General features: G+C 47.5%; 1 protein-coding gene across 1 annotated transcript in view; it reads left to right on the top strand.

The window, feature by feature from the left end:
* Positions 1–2,313: 2,313 nt before the first annotated feature.
* LOC109889544 (axin-2) overlaps positions 2,314–17,903 on the top strand; it is an 85,546-nt gene continuing 69,956 nt past the window's right edge. Inside the window, exons 1-2 of the mRNA XM_031799601.1 lie at positions 2,314–2,533; positions 13,171–13,383. The gene's annotated coding sequence lies outside the window, so the exon portion shown is untranslated. The remainder of the gene's footprint in view (positions 2,534–13,170; positions 13,384–17,903) is intronic.

The raw sequence follows: 17,903 nt of genomic DNA on the forward strand, positions 1-17,903 counted from the left end.
CCAGAGCAGGCTTCCAGGCGAGAGGGCATCCCGTGGTGCCATTTGAGTCTCCTTGCCAGCTCCAGACAACTTCACTATCCCTGCCCTAGCAGGGGGCGGTAATCGCATCAGAACCCCCTGACAAGAGGCATTCAATTCTGCTTCGGCTCCCTTAAGAGTCTGACACCCAGCAGTATTCTCTTCTCTCTACAGCGTGGTGACGTTACAATGAGATGGTTGTGTTTTGTTTTTTTACCGTCTAAATGTATTTGGAGACAGATTTACGATTCCGTGTCACCGGGCGAAATCTGAATTGGCAGAATCGAGCATTGCTGCCAGCCCCGGTTCTTCTAGATGTGTGAATGGTAGAAGGAGTGGGCTTCTATATTCCCACTATGGTGAATTTACAACACGATCAAACCCCCACTTCTGTCGGCCAGGACTGAGGAACAGTAGTGAATAGACTTTATGGATCTTAGGAGGTTCTCATGGTGTCGTGTGTAATTTCCGCAAACATTAGCGAGTTATGGTCATACTCGAAACAGTTCTAGTATATTCCGTGACGTTATATGAATGCATGTAGATGATAAAGGATGAGACAATCCATACAATTCTGTGACAACAGGGTCATGGTTAAGGTTGGTTCTGTGGCTTAGCTGGACATAAGTCGGTCCCCTCTTGCGTCCCTAAAAACAGTGGGGCGGTGGTCTTGAGAAAAAGGATGCTACCGCTTTAAGAGGTCCATCCGCTGTCCCTTGCCACCCTCGATCAATTTTGGCCGGCTCCTACTGTTAGCAGCATTCTGCATTTTTTCCCCCTGTTGTCTTGAGTGTGCAGGTTTGTGTGTGTCTGCATGTGCGTGTTTGTGTCAGATTTGCCTTGGTGTGTCTGCAAGGATGTGTTGACCAGTGTCTCCAGGTATACTTTGCATCTAAGGACGGCTGGGGACTCGTTGTTTACGTTTTTTCGAAAGCCTAACCACCGTTCCCGCAACCTCAAATTCAGAGAATGATATGCTTTCGCCAAAAGCCCAAGACAACAAGGACTACTTGGGGCATCTTTCTTCTTATCCCGAAATCCACCAAAACTGAGGAAAAACGCTAGTGACTGTTTTAAGCAGCTTTTGTGGCCTGCACTGTCGCATGGGCTTCGTGGGGAGCCAGGCTTCCTGCAGCTACGCCTTCATTCATCACCTTCATTTCAATGGCCGCCCGCGCCGCCTCTAGGCTAGCGAGCCAGGTAGGGTGCCGTGCTAGCACAATGTAAGGGGATTAGTATCAAAGTAGCTCGGGCGAGGCCCCGCATCCCGGGCCGCCATTCAGCCCTAGCAGGGGAGCCATAGCTGAGGAGCGCTGTGGGGAGCAGCCAAGGTCACCGTGGAGTGAGACTGGGAAAGGAACCCTGGGAACCAGCCGTCTCCCCCTGCTAATCAGAGAGCTAGCCAGGCTAGCGGCACAGCAGGTGTCTCCCCCGCTAAATGTACATCTGTTTGGACCGCGGATAACGTGGCTGACAACGAGATAATGCCCCATGGCTTTACTTTTTTTCCTCTCTCTCTCTTCTTTCTCTACTCTCCTTTTCTCTGTTCCCTCTTTTGCTTCGTGTTGAGTCTTTTTTTTTGGTTTCCTTGGGGTTTTCGTCTTTTCTTTTTGGTTGTTTCTACCGAAACATTAAATGTATGCTTTACTTCTCAGACTTATGGGACTGGAAATCAGTCCCAAGTTATTAAAGAGAGATTTTTTGGGGGGGGGGGGGGGGGGGGGGGGCGGAAAAGGTTAGGGAGGATCCAATTAGGGGGGGGATAGAGAGCGAAGCAGAGGAACATTTTTTTCAGGTTTCTTTTAAACACAAGATATACAGCCACTGTAATGGTTCCATGGATATTATAAGCCCTATTGCATAATCCTCTGTATTATAGCCAAGTTCAATGATGCAATCTCAAAGAGAGAACTGGGTTACAGGTGAAAGTGGCTGGTAGCGGAGTTTTTGGCTCCTTCGTTTCTCCACCGAGTGATTGAAGCGTATAATAATGATTATAGGCATCATTTTAAGCCGATTGGGCATCCTGGGAAGCGAGGAATAGGACTAAGGAACTCCGATGGGACATCTGCAGGCTTCAGTAGCACAGTGGCCTAGTAACTCTCAAAGAGAAGACCGACCGGGAAATTAGTAACGAGGTTGGGCAAGAAAATAAGAAATTAGGTAACGAGGATGTAGAAGTGAACTACCGTTGACGTCTTCCGTTTTGAGTCAAGAAGGCAACCATGTTTTTTTGTTCCGCCCCTCCACCCCTGTTGGGATATTGGCAAGTTGTCATGACGACAGGGATGTTCTGCTGATGAAGTCCCGCTCCTCGTTGTCCAATCAGATTGTGGAGTCTAAAACTGCAGTACGAAACAGGAGAGGACGCACCTATTCCAGTTGCACAATGCCGAGAAAGGACAGCCCGATCCTGGACCACCTACGGACGGAATGGACGATTTGGGGGAGACCGTCAATGGGGCCGCCATGGCTCGACAAAACACAGCGGGGGTCGAGGATGAGGGGCTGCCAGGTAGGGGGTCCAATATCGTGTCTGATGCTGTTCATGTCACAATTCATCATTGCTATCAACACGATGGTCGAAGCGTTGTTTACAATTCTTTTCATGACCGACTTATGGAAAAATACAGATACTGGGCGGTCACTGTGTAACGCTATGAGTATTGGCGGGTATGTTTTTGTGAAAATGTTGTTTCTGGTGGGGGTTTTCAGGTGTACTTTTCCCAAATTCGTAATCCACTCCTGCAGGTGGTTTTACGGATGCGAACGGAAAAAAGAAAACAAATGTTTGACACAATTCTGTATGTGTTGGTTTCGTGGTGGGTTGTAAGGCTATTGTAGAGTAGGTTAATATGCAGAAACCACAGGTAGCCAAATGAACAGAAAACTCTCCCAGTGAAGTGCGATTCAGGCCTTTTATTCAGAATCCTGGGTTACATTTTCCTATTATTTTCGTCTTTTGGCTGGCTTCAAAACTGGCTGAGCTGAAGCTGAGCTGTTTATAGCCCTGTAAAAGATGGAGCGCTTAAGGGGGGCTCCCTCTGTTTTCCTCTGAGCACTGCAGGTAGCCATTGCGGTCATCATCCTTTTAAAACGCGCCTCGTATTCTTCTTATTAAATCACAGCTGCCCACAATTAAATATCGGCCGCCTTGGAGTTTTAAAATGGGTTTGGAATACGGACCTGGTCATAAGATGATTATAATTTGCTACTCTCCCCATCAGCAGGTCTGTTTAGCACCATACTGCCCGGCCTCCCCCTCCTCGTCTTCCCCCCTTCCCCTCGTTCATCCCCAATCCTTCCATCATGGGGTCTCTGTGGGAAGCCATTTGTCAGACTGACCCCCGACGGTGGATGTGTTTGACTCTTCAAACCTCCAAATGAAATGGATGTTGTCAGCATGGAGAAACCATCTTTATTGGCTCCTGGCTGGATATATTTGTTTAATGTTGCGGTGTTGGACAGTTTTGCAAATGGCGGTGGCTCCACACTGAGATGGTTCACCGTAGTGGCCGAGAGATCAGGATCACAGTGTTCTAGGAAATTACAGACGGACTCTTTTTGAAGTTGGGATTATGTTGAACATTTTGGACCACAGAACCCCATTCAAGATCTTCAAAATGTCTCAAATGCTTTGAAATTATTGACAGATTGACGAGCAACAACATCTTGTGACTGAAGTGATTGTAGAGCGCATGTTCCCTAAAAGTTTATAGAGTTTGAAGAAGGCCACATTGCTGGTAGGATAGAGCAAGGGTAGAACTTTCTTTTTCTCTCCAATTCAGCATTTCTAAAAAAGTATGTTTTTAAATCTGTCACATTTTAAGAGCCTGTTCTCTTCAGCCTTCACAACAAAACACACCAAAGCAGCATGAGGCTAAGCCTAAGCTGGTCAGTTGGACCTCTGGTTGGAGATACCGAGGCCATTTGGACAGGGGAGATAACTGCAATAATGGGAAGTTGGTTTTGGAGAAACAGCCCCAAAGCCATAGCGATCACTCTAAGCTGATTGCTGGGTTATTATGTCATTTTAGATGGCAATCAATGTCGCCATGGGCAAAGACAGAAAAACATGCTTCAACCTTGATTCAACCTCCATTCAGGTTTCATTCAGCCTCCATTCAACCTATTAACAGTTAAAAAAATAGTTCCACCCACCAGTGATTGACACATAACCTTGAACAGTAACGGAGAGATACAACAGAGCAAGTTGTAGATGTCATTTTGTAAAACGAAAGCGTGTCGGCCAGTAGTTGAAACTCATGTCCAGAATGTTTGCTATTCTGTAGAAGGATTGCTTCCTCAGCGTTATAACAATGGGAAATGGGTTTTCAACTGCTTTGATGCTGTGTGCCACGTGTGTAATAGGTTTGGTCCCTCAACGTTAACAACCAATGACAGCAGTCTCTTACGATGGATGTTTCATAATGGTCTTAAAGGCTTCGAACTCTGAGCTGCAGGTCAATCACAACACGCTGAGTTTTTTTTTTTTACCAGGAAACCGATATAGGGGGAAAGACCAGAGGTGTCTTATGATGCAGATTAGTAACACAAGGTTTGTGTGATTTGAGGTCAGGTGTGGTGAGCAGCTCTCCACAGTATGAACCTCATGACCTTGGGTCTGAGGAGGAAGTGAGTTGTTTTTAGAAATGTTCTGCTTTATGGACCAGTGTCCCCTTTTAGCAATGAAGAATGGTATGTCCCGGCCAGAACCAAGATGTAATAGGAAATATGGAGTCAATATGCATTTCCGTTATTCACCACATGCTTCCTATAAGGCAAATGTCTTTTGGTTTGGGGAGTGTGAGATATTTGTACCCGTTTAACTCCCTAAGCCTTCAGACCATAAGGCTTATGGATCCAAGCCTAGATGAAGCTGTCAAAAAGCCACAAAACCCAGAGAAAACCAGCGCAACCTGTTTGGAATTCCTTAATTTGCATCATGTAATCAAGCGACGTTGCCATCTGGATAAATCAACATTTGAATCATCTGAAGAGGAAGGATAATAAGCAGCCATTTCCAAGTCTGTCATCAATCGCCATGGACGCCATGTGTCAGTAAATGTCATCTTGAGGTTGATTGGACCACCCATAGTTCGGCCCATTAAAAGCCATGCTGTTTTCATTCAGAACTTCCAGCACTGTAGCCCGACCATGTTCCCCCCCACCCACCCCACGGTTCCCCCCAGCTAACCCACATAAAGACCTCTGATCTAGGGCTGGGGTCCCCGTAAATTTCTGTGTTTAAAGGAACCCGAACATGATCAGAAAGACCTAGGGTCCCCAGAGCAATGGGAAGCAATGGGAACATCGTGTTCCATACAGTTAGTGTACATTCCTCCCTGGAACGAACCATAACAAGAACACTTCAGATGATCCCAGTGATACAAGGGCACCTTGAAGGAGTTGGTTGGTTTCGGAGCCGCTGGCTTGACGTATGCCTGATGCGTCTTGCAAGTGGAGATTGCAGGGGAGGGGTTCTTCTGGCTCGCTAATTGCTCATCAGTTGTCAGTACAGAAAAACTAGTGCTGTCTAACGCTGTCAGAAAAGGACAATGAATGCATACAGTACGATACTTCATTCTTTTCATTTAATAGAGGGAGACCACAGACCGAGCTCAGAGAGAGCATGGTTAAAGCAACTATGTGCAATGTGTCCACATAGGAGACATAAAGAGAAAGAGCAAGATTGCAAACCGGTTTGATCACCGTGGGGCTGTCCAGACTCCTCTGACAGAGGAGGAGGAGATGGTGATGGTTGCCTCTTCAAGGCACGTTTCTCCTGTCAACTAATGGTTGCCAACAGCGCTGTGGTGTCCATTTGCGGTGTCCAGTTCAGTAAAGAGACAAGCACTGACACCACAAAGACGGGAGCTACTAGACAATAGACGATACCGTCTCCAATTGACCTATGGTGTACCTGCTTGTTGCACCAATTATTATTCAGGGAAAGGCTAGAGATTTGTACTTTGTTGAGAAGTGGTGCATTGGTCTAACGAGAGTTCAAATTTACTCCATAATAAATAAGAAGAAGATAAAAAAATAAAAAAATGAAATCAAAAGGAAGTGTTAATTGTAGTGGGAAAAAACGGTACACGTAAAATGTAATGAAATTGGCCTTTATCTAGTCAGATTTTAATATTATGCTATTTGTTCAAATCCAATTGGTCTGGGACTGCTCAGGACAGGCAGATCATGAGATAATGGACACATTCTTCATTTCTGATGAGACTATAGATCTAGGATGATGCAGTTCTGTAACGTCTGCTCCCAGCTCACACTCTCAACCACGTAGATCCCCTGAACGCGGCTCACTTTCCAGCCCACCTTCCAGCTCACACTCTCAACCACGTAGATCCCCTGAACGCGGCTGACTTTCCAGCCCACCTTCCAACTCACACTCTCAACCATGTAGATCCCCTGAACGCGGCTCACTTTCCAGCCTACCTTCCAACTCATACTCTCAACCACGTAGATCCCCTGAACGCAGCTCACTCTCCAGATCACCTGAATTCTGATCACCTGCTCACACACCTGTATGTCATTGTCACACACTATTTAGTTCAGTTCTTTGCGCCCCATTATTGTGAGGTGTTGTTTGTTTTGTGACACACTTCTCTTTGGAGCACTCTTTTTCCCGTGATTTACTCATCCAGTGTATGATAGTTTTTGCCTGCCTCACTAACGACACCTTTTGCCCTATTCCCTGCCTGTACTTTAGCCTATCAGATTTCCTGTTATCTACCTATTGCCTAATCTCCCAGACTACATTACTAGCCTTTCCCCTGCCTGTGCTGTTGCCCTTTAGGACCCCCTGTGTATGACCTGCCTGCCCCTGGATCCAGCTACCTGCCTCCTCCTGTGGTCCTTTGCAATAAACACCTGCTGCGCTCTGCTCTTGAAACCAGCTCCCTGTTTCCCATTCTACTTTGTGAATATTTTTCATTGCCAGAGCAGACTAGATGGATCTGACTGTTTCTTTTTCGAGTAGTTGCAAGTCAGTCAGTGTAACACAGAGTTCAGTCAATGAATGTTATTTTAATTCCCCACATCCCTCTTGCTCATCAACATTCCTTTAATGCTCCATGACGGTTTCGATCTCTTCATTGTAAAATAACAATTAGAAGGCTTATATCCTGGTTCAATTACTAACATGTTATTAGGCTAATTGGTCGGCCCAAAAAACTTGGCTGTGTAATGACTGCAAGTCAGTTATAGAACATGTGCATCTCTCTTTCTCTCTAAACCGACAGACGTTGAAACATTGGCATGTAACTCCCACCAATAAGGGCCATTCTTGAGCAGCACCAGGCACTTTGCTATGAACTGTGAATAATTCAAAACTGGCTCAACTAGGAGGATGCTACATGGTCCCATGTATAAGGAAACCCTCTTCCTTGGTTCTACCGACGGATGAATTCCGTTTCCTGTCCACGCGATAGAGCCGTTTGAAGTGAGAAAGCAGAGTTTGGTGGTGAAGGGTGATGACACCTGGTACACTACCCCGTAGTCATGTTTCAGTTGTCGTACCGTCATTTTACAGCAGAGGCTGCAACTGCGTCCTTAACGGCAGCCTTAATCCCTACATAGTGCGCTACTTCTGACCAGAGCCCTTCGGGGAACCGAGTGCCATGTGGAGTGCGGCGTACCTTTAGGAGTGCGCGGGGTTCAGCCGTTATAACACTTTATCCAATGACAAGTGGGGGTTTCAAGGACGTGTCGAGCTGTCCAGGCAATATGCTACACAAAAGAGTGGCCCCCCATTTCGAATGACTAAAGACTACGGTGGAGGAGAAAAAGAAACAAGGGTCTATAGGGAGGCCATTCCCTGAGGTCTGAACTAATGACAGCTTCCTGTCTGTCTCTCTGCCTTGCCTCACACATCTGAGGGAGGGAGGGGGAGAGAACATCTGTGGGGTTCTGGACCACTGCTTCGGTTAAAAGAAGGGATGGGGGGGGGGGGCTGCATGGCGGATGGATTGCTTTTCATGTATTTCGCGATGGTGCCCATTGGTTTTGATTATGGCTGCCTCTTTCAAGTTGGAAATAGGCGCGGTTCAAAAGACAGTGCTGTCTTTTTCTTGCGTTTTCTCTTTGTGTCTTTGTGACTGGGTGGGGATGGGGACATGTGTCTGTGTTTTGGTGTGTGTTTATAAATCACGTGCATGTGTGTGTGTGTGAGTGCAGATGCTTGTGTAACGAAAGGGGTCGATGGGTTTTTGTGCTCCATACATGTGTGTGTGTGTGTGTGTGTGCGTGTGTGTGTGTGTCTGTGTGTGTGAGTGTGTGTGTGTGTGTGTGTGTGTGTGTGTGTGTGTGTGTGTGTGTGTGTGTGTGTGTGTGTGTGTGTGTGTGTGTGTGTGTGTGTGTGTGTGTGTGTGTGTGTGTGTGTGTGTGTGTGTACGTACATGTGTATATGCGTGTGTGGGTCTGTCTCATTTCCCCAGCACAGCTGCAATAGGAATAGATTGATGTGAAACACACACATGTTTAAAGGCAAATGGCTGGACAGACGTGGTCTTGGTACCAGATGGGGGGTTTGTAATGAAAAGAGTAATCCCTACCCAGGCATCACTTCCATCAATCCAGCACTACAAAGGGATTCATAGAGGTTTCACAAGAAATCTCTCTCTCTCTCTCTCTCTCTCTCTCTCTCTCTCTCTCTCTCTCTCTGCCTCTCTCTCTCTCTCTCTCTCTGCCTCTCTCTCTCTCTCTCTCTCTCTCTCTCTCTCTCTCTGCCTCTCTCTCTCTCTCTCTCTCTCTCTCTCTCTCTCTCTCTCTCTCTCTCTCTCTCTCTCTCTCTCTCTCTCTCTCTCTCTTTCCCTCTCCCTCTCTCTATCGAAGACTTGCAAATGTAGCATTAACTAATATTCAGAGAGCAGCTCGCCTTTTTATGCACCAGGGCCCTTCTCTGATTGAGCTCCAGTTGACGCATTGCAAATGAGTTGCAGTGCCACAGCTAGCTAGTGAAGCAGGCAATGTCTCTGATTTGTATTCAATATACATGTCACTTCAGGACATGCTAGTTTGGAGGCTGTGGATTTTCTCTCTCTCTCTCTCTCTCTCTCTCTCTCTCTCTCTCTCTCTCTCTCTCTCTCTCTCTCTCTCTCTCTCTCTCTCTCTCTCTCTCTTCTTTTCTTTGCCTTTTTCTTCTCTTAGCCATAAAAATGTCTTTCTTTGCCACAGTTCCTCGTTATTACAAAGACGCAGCAAATTGGACACAGAAGCAATTAAGGAAGCGGCAGCCTTGCAAGTGTGTTCATAAGCACAGTCCTTTTCATTCCTTGTGTATGTGCAAGGCTCTTCCTCCCTCTCTGATTCCACACTCCCACCCTCTTTTTCCATCTCTCTCTTCCTCTCACCCTCCCTTTCTCAGTAAATCTATATTTCTCTCGACATATCTATTTCTCTCTCTCACTCCTGCGCTCTCTCGACACCCCCCCCCCCCTCTCTCTCCCTCTTTTAGTAATAGTGTATGTTTAGCTCGTTCTAAGCAACTCTATGTAGGGAGTATGGGAGGGAGATGGAGTTCTCTGTCGTAGACTTACATCACACTTGCACAATATGTCAAGAATTCAATATGCATTACCATGTGGTGGAGTGGAATGTTTAAAGTGCTGGTAAATGCAGGCGATGAGATTCTTATGGGACTTTGAAGACAGCGATGTCTAAGGGAACACCTGAGTCTATGGGAGACAATGGGGGTATGTTGCCTCTCTCCTTTCTCAGCAGCAGCTTCCATCAAAATCAAAGCCTTGGGAAGGCAGATACCGTCCAAAACTGGGAATACATATGGGAATTCATTTCCAGCTCTTTGCTGAAAAAACAACGAGCTCAAATTGTGAAGACAATACTGGCTGCTTTCTCTTCCCCTCTTTTTCCTTTTTTTAGGAAGACAACTTCCATGTCCTCTTCCCCTCTTCCTCTTCCCCTCTTCTCCTCTTCCTCTCTTCTCTTATCATGGGGAGTGTCTCCAAACACACGTATTCCTGAATACCCAACGGTGAAATCCGAGGTGCCTTGATGCTCAGTGGAGCGTTTGGGTTAGAGGGAGGTTTGGCTTGGCCCTCCTCCAGGTGGGAGAACTGGAGTGTAAAACAGTTTACAGATCTATGTGTGTGTCTGGGTCTGGCAGGTTGGGGGGAAGGCTGGGGCTTGGAGCCTGGAGGAATGTAACCTGAACACCACTTCACAGGGGGAGCAGGAGTACGAACGGGCATTCGTGCATATTGTCTGGCTTGCAGGAAACGGCCCTCCATGTTCAAGGGGAACCACGTAAACGGCTGACGTAGGCAGTCAGGGGGTTCTGTTGGCCTGTCGGAAGGACTTGGCTGTGGGCCGCCGGAGGAGGAGGAGACTCTGGGCTTACATAGTTAGGTTAGACCCGGTTCCAAAGAGGTAGTGTGTGTGTGTGTGTGTGTGTGCATCCCCTTCCATGTGTCTGTAACTCAGCGGACTCAGCATTATGCATGTTTAAAATCACCATAGTCATGTGAACTTCACTGCGGGCGGCAGGGTAGCCTAGTGGTTAGAGCGTTGGACTAGTAACCGGAAGGTACAAAGCTGACAAGGTACAAATCTGTCGTTCTGGCCCTGAACAGGCAGTTAACCCACTGTTCCCAGGCCGTCATTGAAAATAAGAATTTGTTCTTAAAACTGACTTGCCTCGTTAAATAAAGGTTCAATTAAAATAAAGCTGCATAATAAGCAGGAAGCGGTAAGCAGGAAGCTGTTGCAGCAGAGAGCAGATCTGGCTGGCTTCAATGCAAGAAGAAAAATCAGGTGTTGGCAACAAAGAGGTTGGAGGAGGAGAGAGACAAGTATCTCCAAGGACACATACCACCCAGCAGATCAAAACACCCAGAGGACATGATTGATGGGAAGCTAGCTGCTGTATGGTTGAGGTTGAAAGCAGTGGAGGCTACAGCCAACACATGATAGAATTCCTAATGCTGTCCCTGTCTGTCAGTTAATTGAAGCCGTGTGTCTCTCCCAAGGGATAGTTTGGGGTTGTCTTTGCAGTGTATCTTTGTCCTATTGTGTGCTTAGCTAATCATTTTCCTCAGTAACTTCAACAAAAATACTGTCGTTATTTGCATTTTTCTCTTGTTTTGCGGTAGTCTTAGTCTAGCTACTGATGTTTGACAGCGTTTGTATCAAACCATATTCATTTACATGATTATGGTACCTTGTAAAAAAAAACATTGTTTTTCTATAAATGTTTTTGCCAACATCAGTTCACTTGGTCACATGGGAATCGATAACACCATCTCCATTGGTTGGACAAATAATTCAACGCAGACTTGAGCGCAAAGACTATTCCTCCTATATCCTTTGATTTATGACAATTAACTATATGTGTACCAGCGCAATCACGACGCACACACGGTTTGAGGAAGCGGTAGCGGAGGTGCCCGCTAGTCATGTCCCCCCTAACACGTCCCCTTCCCCAGAGGCGGGAAGAAAGTCACTCTGTCGTTCTGTCTGTCTGAGGACGTACAGGGTCTAAGTCAAAATACACACGGCTGACAGTCTTAAAGACCATGTGAATATCTGCACATTTCTGTCTGGATTGATATGATAGAACCCGCCCATTTCAGTCACCTGTTTTACATAGCAGCGACCCTCTTGGACAGTTATGTGCCTGTGTTCTGATGGGCTGTTGTTGTGTTGTAATTGGGGACCCATTTATCTGTTTGCTCTGGGTTCCACGGGGTCCAACATGCCAGTCCCCCTGCTGTCTGCCAATCACGTGAATGCCTGGAATGTGCTAGTGCCAGGTGTCCTTGTGGTTGGTGGAACAGGGGGGATGGGGGGAGGGGGTTGGGCACTGCAAAAGTTCTAAGACCAGGCCTTTTCTTTGTTCTCTCTCTTTTCTTGTGTTACATGTCGCTGTTCCTTTTAAGGGCTTGTTTGGCGTGGTCTACTGCCAGACAGTAGCCTGTGAACGTTTGGGTTCAGTAAACCGTTTTCATTGGACAACTCGAGAACTGTTGTTTCGAGGAGGGGTTTTATAATTGAAGCGCTCAGACAAACGGACTTACACAATGCTTAATAGGAAGATAAATAGCCCTTTATACTAGGGATAAACAGCACTTGGAACTCTTGAAAATGAAACGTTTCTCTCACCGCAGTTCACAACCATGAAGCAAACCATTTCTATCTGTTTTTTTTCTTCTTTACGGCGCACTCCTATCTCCGCTAACCAAATGAATGGGTCAGGGCTTTGAAGAGGAAATGGCATGCATTCCTCCGCAACTCTAAGAGGTATTTACATATGCTCTCTGAATGATTATGTGGCAACAGCGGAGCGTCCAATGAATCTTTCACAAAAGCACATTCTATTATTTACATTGCTCAAATGTCATGTGGTTTTACGTCTGCAACTGGATGCCGAAGGAAAGTATTCATTCTGGGAGGGAGTCGATGCCCGGGGAAAAAAAGAAAGTTCAAAGCCGTGGAGAGGTCAAGCATAGGGGTCACAGTCTCTCTCGGAGCCTTTCGCCACCTGCATGAATACATAACCGCCCGTTGACTTTCTAATGGGAGGGGGGGGCTGATAAAATGTGCAGTTTAATAACCGTTATCATGGGTCCTTTTTTTTGTTTCCACCCATCTTGTTTTGGTCCACCAGCATCTAAGCGACGCTGCTGATTGATTAATGAAGAGCTGCCGGCTCCCTTTGGGACCCTTTTGGCCCAGCGTTCCACCTCTGAAATTCAAAATGGCAGCCCATTTCTTCTCATGCACGAAAGGGCCATGAGATTTCCTCTGATATGATCAAAGCGTTGACCTGTGTTGCCCGGACGACCTTTCCATTCCCTTGCTGAAACCCTTGAGTGTGTGTGTGTGTGTGGGGGGGGGGGGGGGGGGTCCTGGCTCATGGCGGACACCGGGGAATTGTGCGGCGGCGTCTTCTGCTGTCATCTTAGGCCTTGTCTATTTGATGTGACCTTTCACCCTCGACCGCTGTAGCGATCATGTGGGAGATCTGACTATAGCCCTAGCAGGGTCTGAATAATAAATGACCTAGAATAATATCTACCTAGATATATGTCCCCAATGCTCCCTATGCAGCTAAGATGTGTCCGAAGGTTCTTCAATTATACTAACCTCAAGGGGGATGTGCTCTCTTCCTTTGTCTTTCAGGCTATGGCACAAAGGATCACTCTAATGTTGACCCATGGAAAGGAGCTGTCAGAAGATTGGAAGCGGCCCAGTGTGGGCCACTGGGAATGGGTTCTGTCTGGAGAGGCTTGTCAAGGAACCAGGCTTGTGTCTGGATGACAATGGGACAAGGGGACATCTGGACCAGTCGAAGACTGACTTTTTCGGTCCAGACTGACATCGGCCATCTTGAAAGTGAGAGGCATGAAGATGTGACGTTCAGTGTCCTCCATTTTTGTTTTTTATCCGTTGTCCTGTCACTCTTTTGGCCCCGCTCCAGGACCCATTATTGAGTGCATGACTTTGCATGTTGTAATGTATGTTGTCAACATGTTGACGTATCGCGAGTGTCATTGTTCATATTCAGGTCATTATTGGCTTGTAAAGTTGAGCTTTTTTCAGTTTTGTACTTCATATGATTTTTTTGTTTTTCATTTTTCAATCATTCTAACCTATTTTGTCAACGAACGTTACTTTGTGGGGGGCTATTCTTCAAAGTTTGTTTATTTCTCCGTCAATGTTAGACCCCGGTCCGTTGGCGGTCTGTTGGGCAAACTCCACAGTCCTCCAGGGTTGAACATCCCCTCAGCTGTGTAGGAGGTCGATATTCCAACGTCTCCACACTGCAAACTAGGCCTGCGCCTCTGAGGATTTGGCAGGGGCGAGGCAGGGACGGCGGTAGGGTCTGACTGGGTTTCGTTTGGCTGCCGTGGGGGGGACTGTGGTTTGGACTGATGTGTCGCTACTGCCTTGACCCCTGTCACTCTTCATATCAGCAGACCATGGGGAATGTTGAAATCTGTTGGCCACCGATGTGACATAACCCCTCACTTCCTAATCAATGTACCGTTACTATAACACATCTGGTTATAAAGGGGTTACACAATTGCTCTGAATATTCATGGATACGTTGCAGGCACAGGATCTGTAATCACTAGAGTTACATATGAATAATCATAAACCGGGTAGTTTGGGTCCTGGATGCTGATTGGCTGAAACAGCAGTTCAGCCGTGTGTGTATCAGACAATATCCCAACTGTATGATGCAAAAATACTGGTTTACCGCTCTAATCATGTTGGCAATCCGTTTCAAATATAAATAAGGCACCTCGGGCCAGTATACCACGGCTAAGGGCTGTATCCAGACACTCCTCGTTGCATCGTGCATAAGAACAGCCCTTAGCAGTGGTATATTGGCCTTATACCACACCCCTCGGGACTTACTGCTCCAGTATAGTCCAGTATAATCTATAACTACCAGCACATGTACCTATGCTATGACATGTGTATTTATAAAGGCTTTATAAACCCTTAATAAACAGTCCATAACAGTCATGTGGCTTTGTGAAAGAAAAAGCAAATTGATTTGTGTGGCATTCCCACCAAAGCCATTGTCCTATCGATGGAACCCATGTGCCTGTGTCGCCACGTTCTCTCAATGCATCTGCATGGTTTTATTGTGCTCTGGGAATGTCTCGAAATCCAGACTTCATTTAGGTCTGTATGTATACCGTACAGCCGGCCCCTCCCATCCTGAAGGTCTGTAAAGGATATTAATATGTACAGAACCTAATGCATAACGTGCACAGAGTGATAATTTCACAGTTTCACACAACTGCCTGTGATGCTTTGTGGTACTTAGAGCTGAATCTACACTTGAGCATGGCAAATATGCCAGGTTAAAGCTCTCACAATTCCAGCTCCCCGAAATAGGTGCTCGACTTATCCTGGTATTTCAGTAAGGGTGTGCCTCAAATGGCACCCTGTTTCCTATGTAGTGCACTACTTTTGACCAGGGCCCATAAGGCTGTGGTCAAAAGTAGTTCACTGTACAGAGAATAGGGTGCCATTTGGTGTGCACACTCGGAGGCCCTAATAAATGGTGGGTGGTGCTGCTGCTCCATAATGAGTTGGCTGACTGGGTAGACCGGAGTTCTCCTAAGCTGATCTGTAGTCCTCATTCCTTGAATGCAGACAGGAACGCTGGATATTCTCCGGTGTCAGCGCTTCTTAATGTGGGCTGCCGGAGTTTCAGCACTTTCCCCAAAGCCTAGGAAAAGAGTGGATAAAATCTTGTTAAATCCACACAACTCTGGAATGCATTTTCATTAAAAGGCGTTTGTTTGAAGGGATTGTGTGGTCCAGGGAGAGGGGATATCAGAAGAGATCAGATTGAATGGCTGATTGCTACGTACTGTAGTCGGAGAGCTACTGTTAGAGACAGGAGGGTGAGAGAGGAGAGAAATGACCTGACCAAGACACATTTATTTGGCTGCCTGGTTGCCAACAAGGCGTGAGAACTGTAAATTGTTTTTATTTTTTCAAATCCCAGTTTGTGTGTGTGTGTGTCTGTGTGTGCGTGTGTGTGTGTGTGTGTGTGTGTGTGTGTGTGTGTGTGTGTGTGTGTGTGTGTGTGTGTGTGTGTGAACTCCTGTACCACCAGATAAAGCCACTGTCTGTCTAAATCTCCTATTACTCAGTCCCTACACGTCTCCTTATTTATTTCCCTGTGTCTCTCTTTCCTCAAGAGGTAATTACAATCCAAGGAGAGACAGGGCTTATCGCAATACTGCTGCCCCCATCCTAGAATGTGTCTGGCAAGGGGCTGCTGAAGTCGTGGACCCCCCCCCCACCCATCTCTCTCCACTGTCCACTGTGTGTTACTCCAGCAGTTTTTTTGTTACTCTGTCTGTCTGTCTGTCTCTCTATCTCAATCTTTTACACCAGTCACCCAACAGGTGAAATAATAACAGTTGGAATATTTCAGTTCACACAGTTCCAACCCATAATACGTCCCAAATGGCACCCTATTCCCTTTATAATGCACTACTGTTGACCACAGCCCAACTGTATGTTCTAGATGACTGAGATGGAACCCACACATCAATGAAAAGGTCTTGATTTGGTCTTTGCCATGCCTCAATAAGCACTTGTGCCACAACACTGTCAGGCTCATTGAGGTGAACGTGTGGAGCTTTTAAGATGAGCACGAACCACACACTACCTCTCCTTCCCGTTCCTCTCCTCTTGGTTGGTTGATTCTCCTCAGGTTGGATGATCGTGGACCACCCCTGGATAAAAGAGATACAAATCCGACCCCCCACATTCCCCCCCCACACACACACACACACAACCCCCCCCCCCCACACACACACACCCACACACACAACCCCCCCCCCCCCCACACACACACACACACACACACACGACCCTCACAGCCCAGTCAGGGTGTTCCATTAAAACCAGTTGTACCAGTGGTTTATGGTCAGAGCGGAGGGTAATGTAAGCTGACACCCTGATGCCTTGATTACAGAGACGTTGCTGCAATCTGCAAGCCAGATGAGCCAGATGAGCCCCAGCCTCTCGCTCCTCTTCTCATCATCCTCACATTCTACTCCCACCAGACTGTGGGTTCTGTGGGTTCCGTCCATCAATCTCAACTGCTGCTGCAGAGAGAGAGAGAGGAAAGGGGGGACGAGTTGTTTGAAGGAGGGAGCTGGTGCAGCCACTGCAGACAGAAGGAAAGAGAGAGGGAGGGAGGAAGGGAGAGAGAGATGGGGAGGGGTGGTGGGGTATAACATTTTTATAGTTGATGTTTTTTAAACAGAGATGTACAACTCTCTGTGCTTGGCTGACAGCACTGGCACATGAACACACACACACGAGCACATGCACACACACACACACACACACACACACACACACTCATACACACATGCACACACACACACACCCTCCCTATGCTCTGCATGGCAATCGCCATGGTAACAGAATGCACAGAACAGAACACAATCGGGCCAGGGTAATTTTAAGTTTCAAAGGGATGGAAAGAACAACAGGGATGACAAAGGGAGGAAGAGAGGAGAGGCAGGGAGAGAGAGAGAGAGAGGGAGGCTAAGCGTGAGCAGATTGAGGTGTGTGTGTGTCCAAGGTTGTTGCCTAGAACCGTCTGACTAGGGGGAGGAGGGAAAGAGAGGAGAGGGTAGGGCTTGACAGGCAGGACCTACACCATATCAGAATATATCAGAATGGGAAACAACCTTGGTTAGAGTGAAACAACTAAATCCGTATATGTATTTGTATACGTCTGTGTATAAAAATAGAAACATTCAAAGCAATCTACGGTCAGGGCGTGACAGAACCCCCCCCCCAAATGTGTGGACTCCGGCCGCAAAACATAAACCCATAGGGGAGGGTCTGGGTGGGCATCTGTCCGCGGTGGCGGCTCTGGCACGGGACGTGGACCCCACTCCACCATAGTCTTAGCCCACTTAAGTGGCGCCTTAGGAGCGGCGACCCTCGTCGCCGACCTCGGACCGGGGACCCTTGCAGCGGGCCCCGAATAGACGGGAGACTCCGGCAGTGCCTGACAGGCAGGAGACTCCGGCAGCACCGGAGCGAAGGGCGACTCTGGCAGCGCAGGAGTGACGGGCGACTCTGGCAGCTCCTGAGTGACGGGCGGCTCTGGCAGCTCCTGACTGACGGGCGGCTCTGGCAGCTCCTGACTGACGGGCGGCTCTGGCAGCTCCTGACTGACGGGCGGCTCTGGCAGCTCCTGACTGACGGGCGGCTCTGGCAGCTCCTGACTGACGGGCGGCTCTGGCAGTTCCTGACAGACGGGCGGCTCTGGCAGCTCCTGACAGACGGGCGGCTCTGGCAGCTCCTGACAGACGGGTGGCTCTGGCAGCTCCGGGGAGGAAGGAGACTCTGGAAGC

This window comes from Oncorhynchus kisutch, linkage group LG20, assembly GCF_002021735.2.
Source record: "Oncorhynchus kisutch isolate 150728-3 linkage group LG20, Okis_V2, whole genome shotgun sequence".
NCBI classification, from domain to species: Eukaryota; Metazoa; Chordata; class Actinopteri; order Salmoniformes; family Salmonidae; genus Oncorhynchus; species Oncorhynchus kisutch.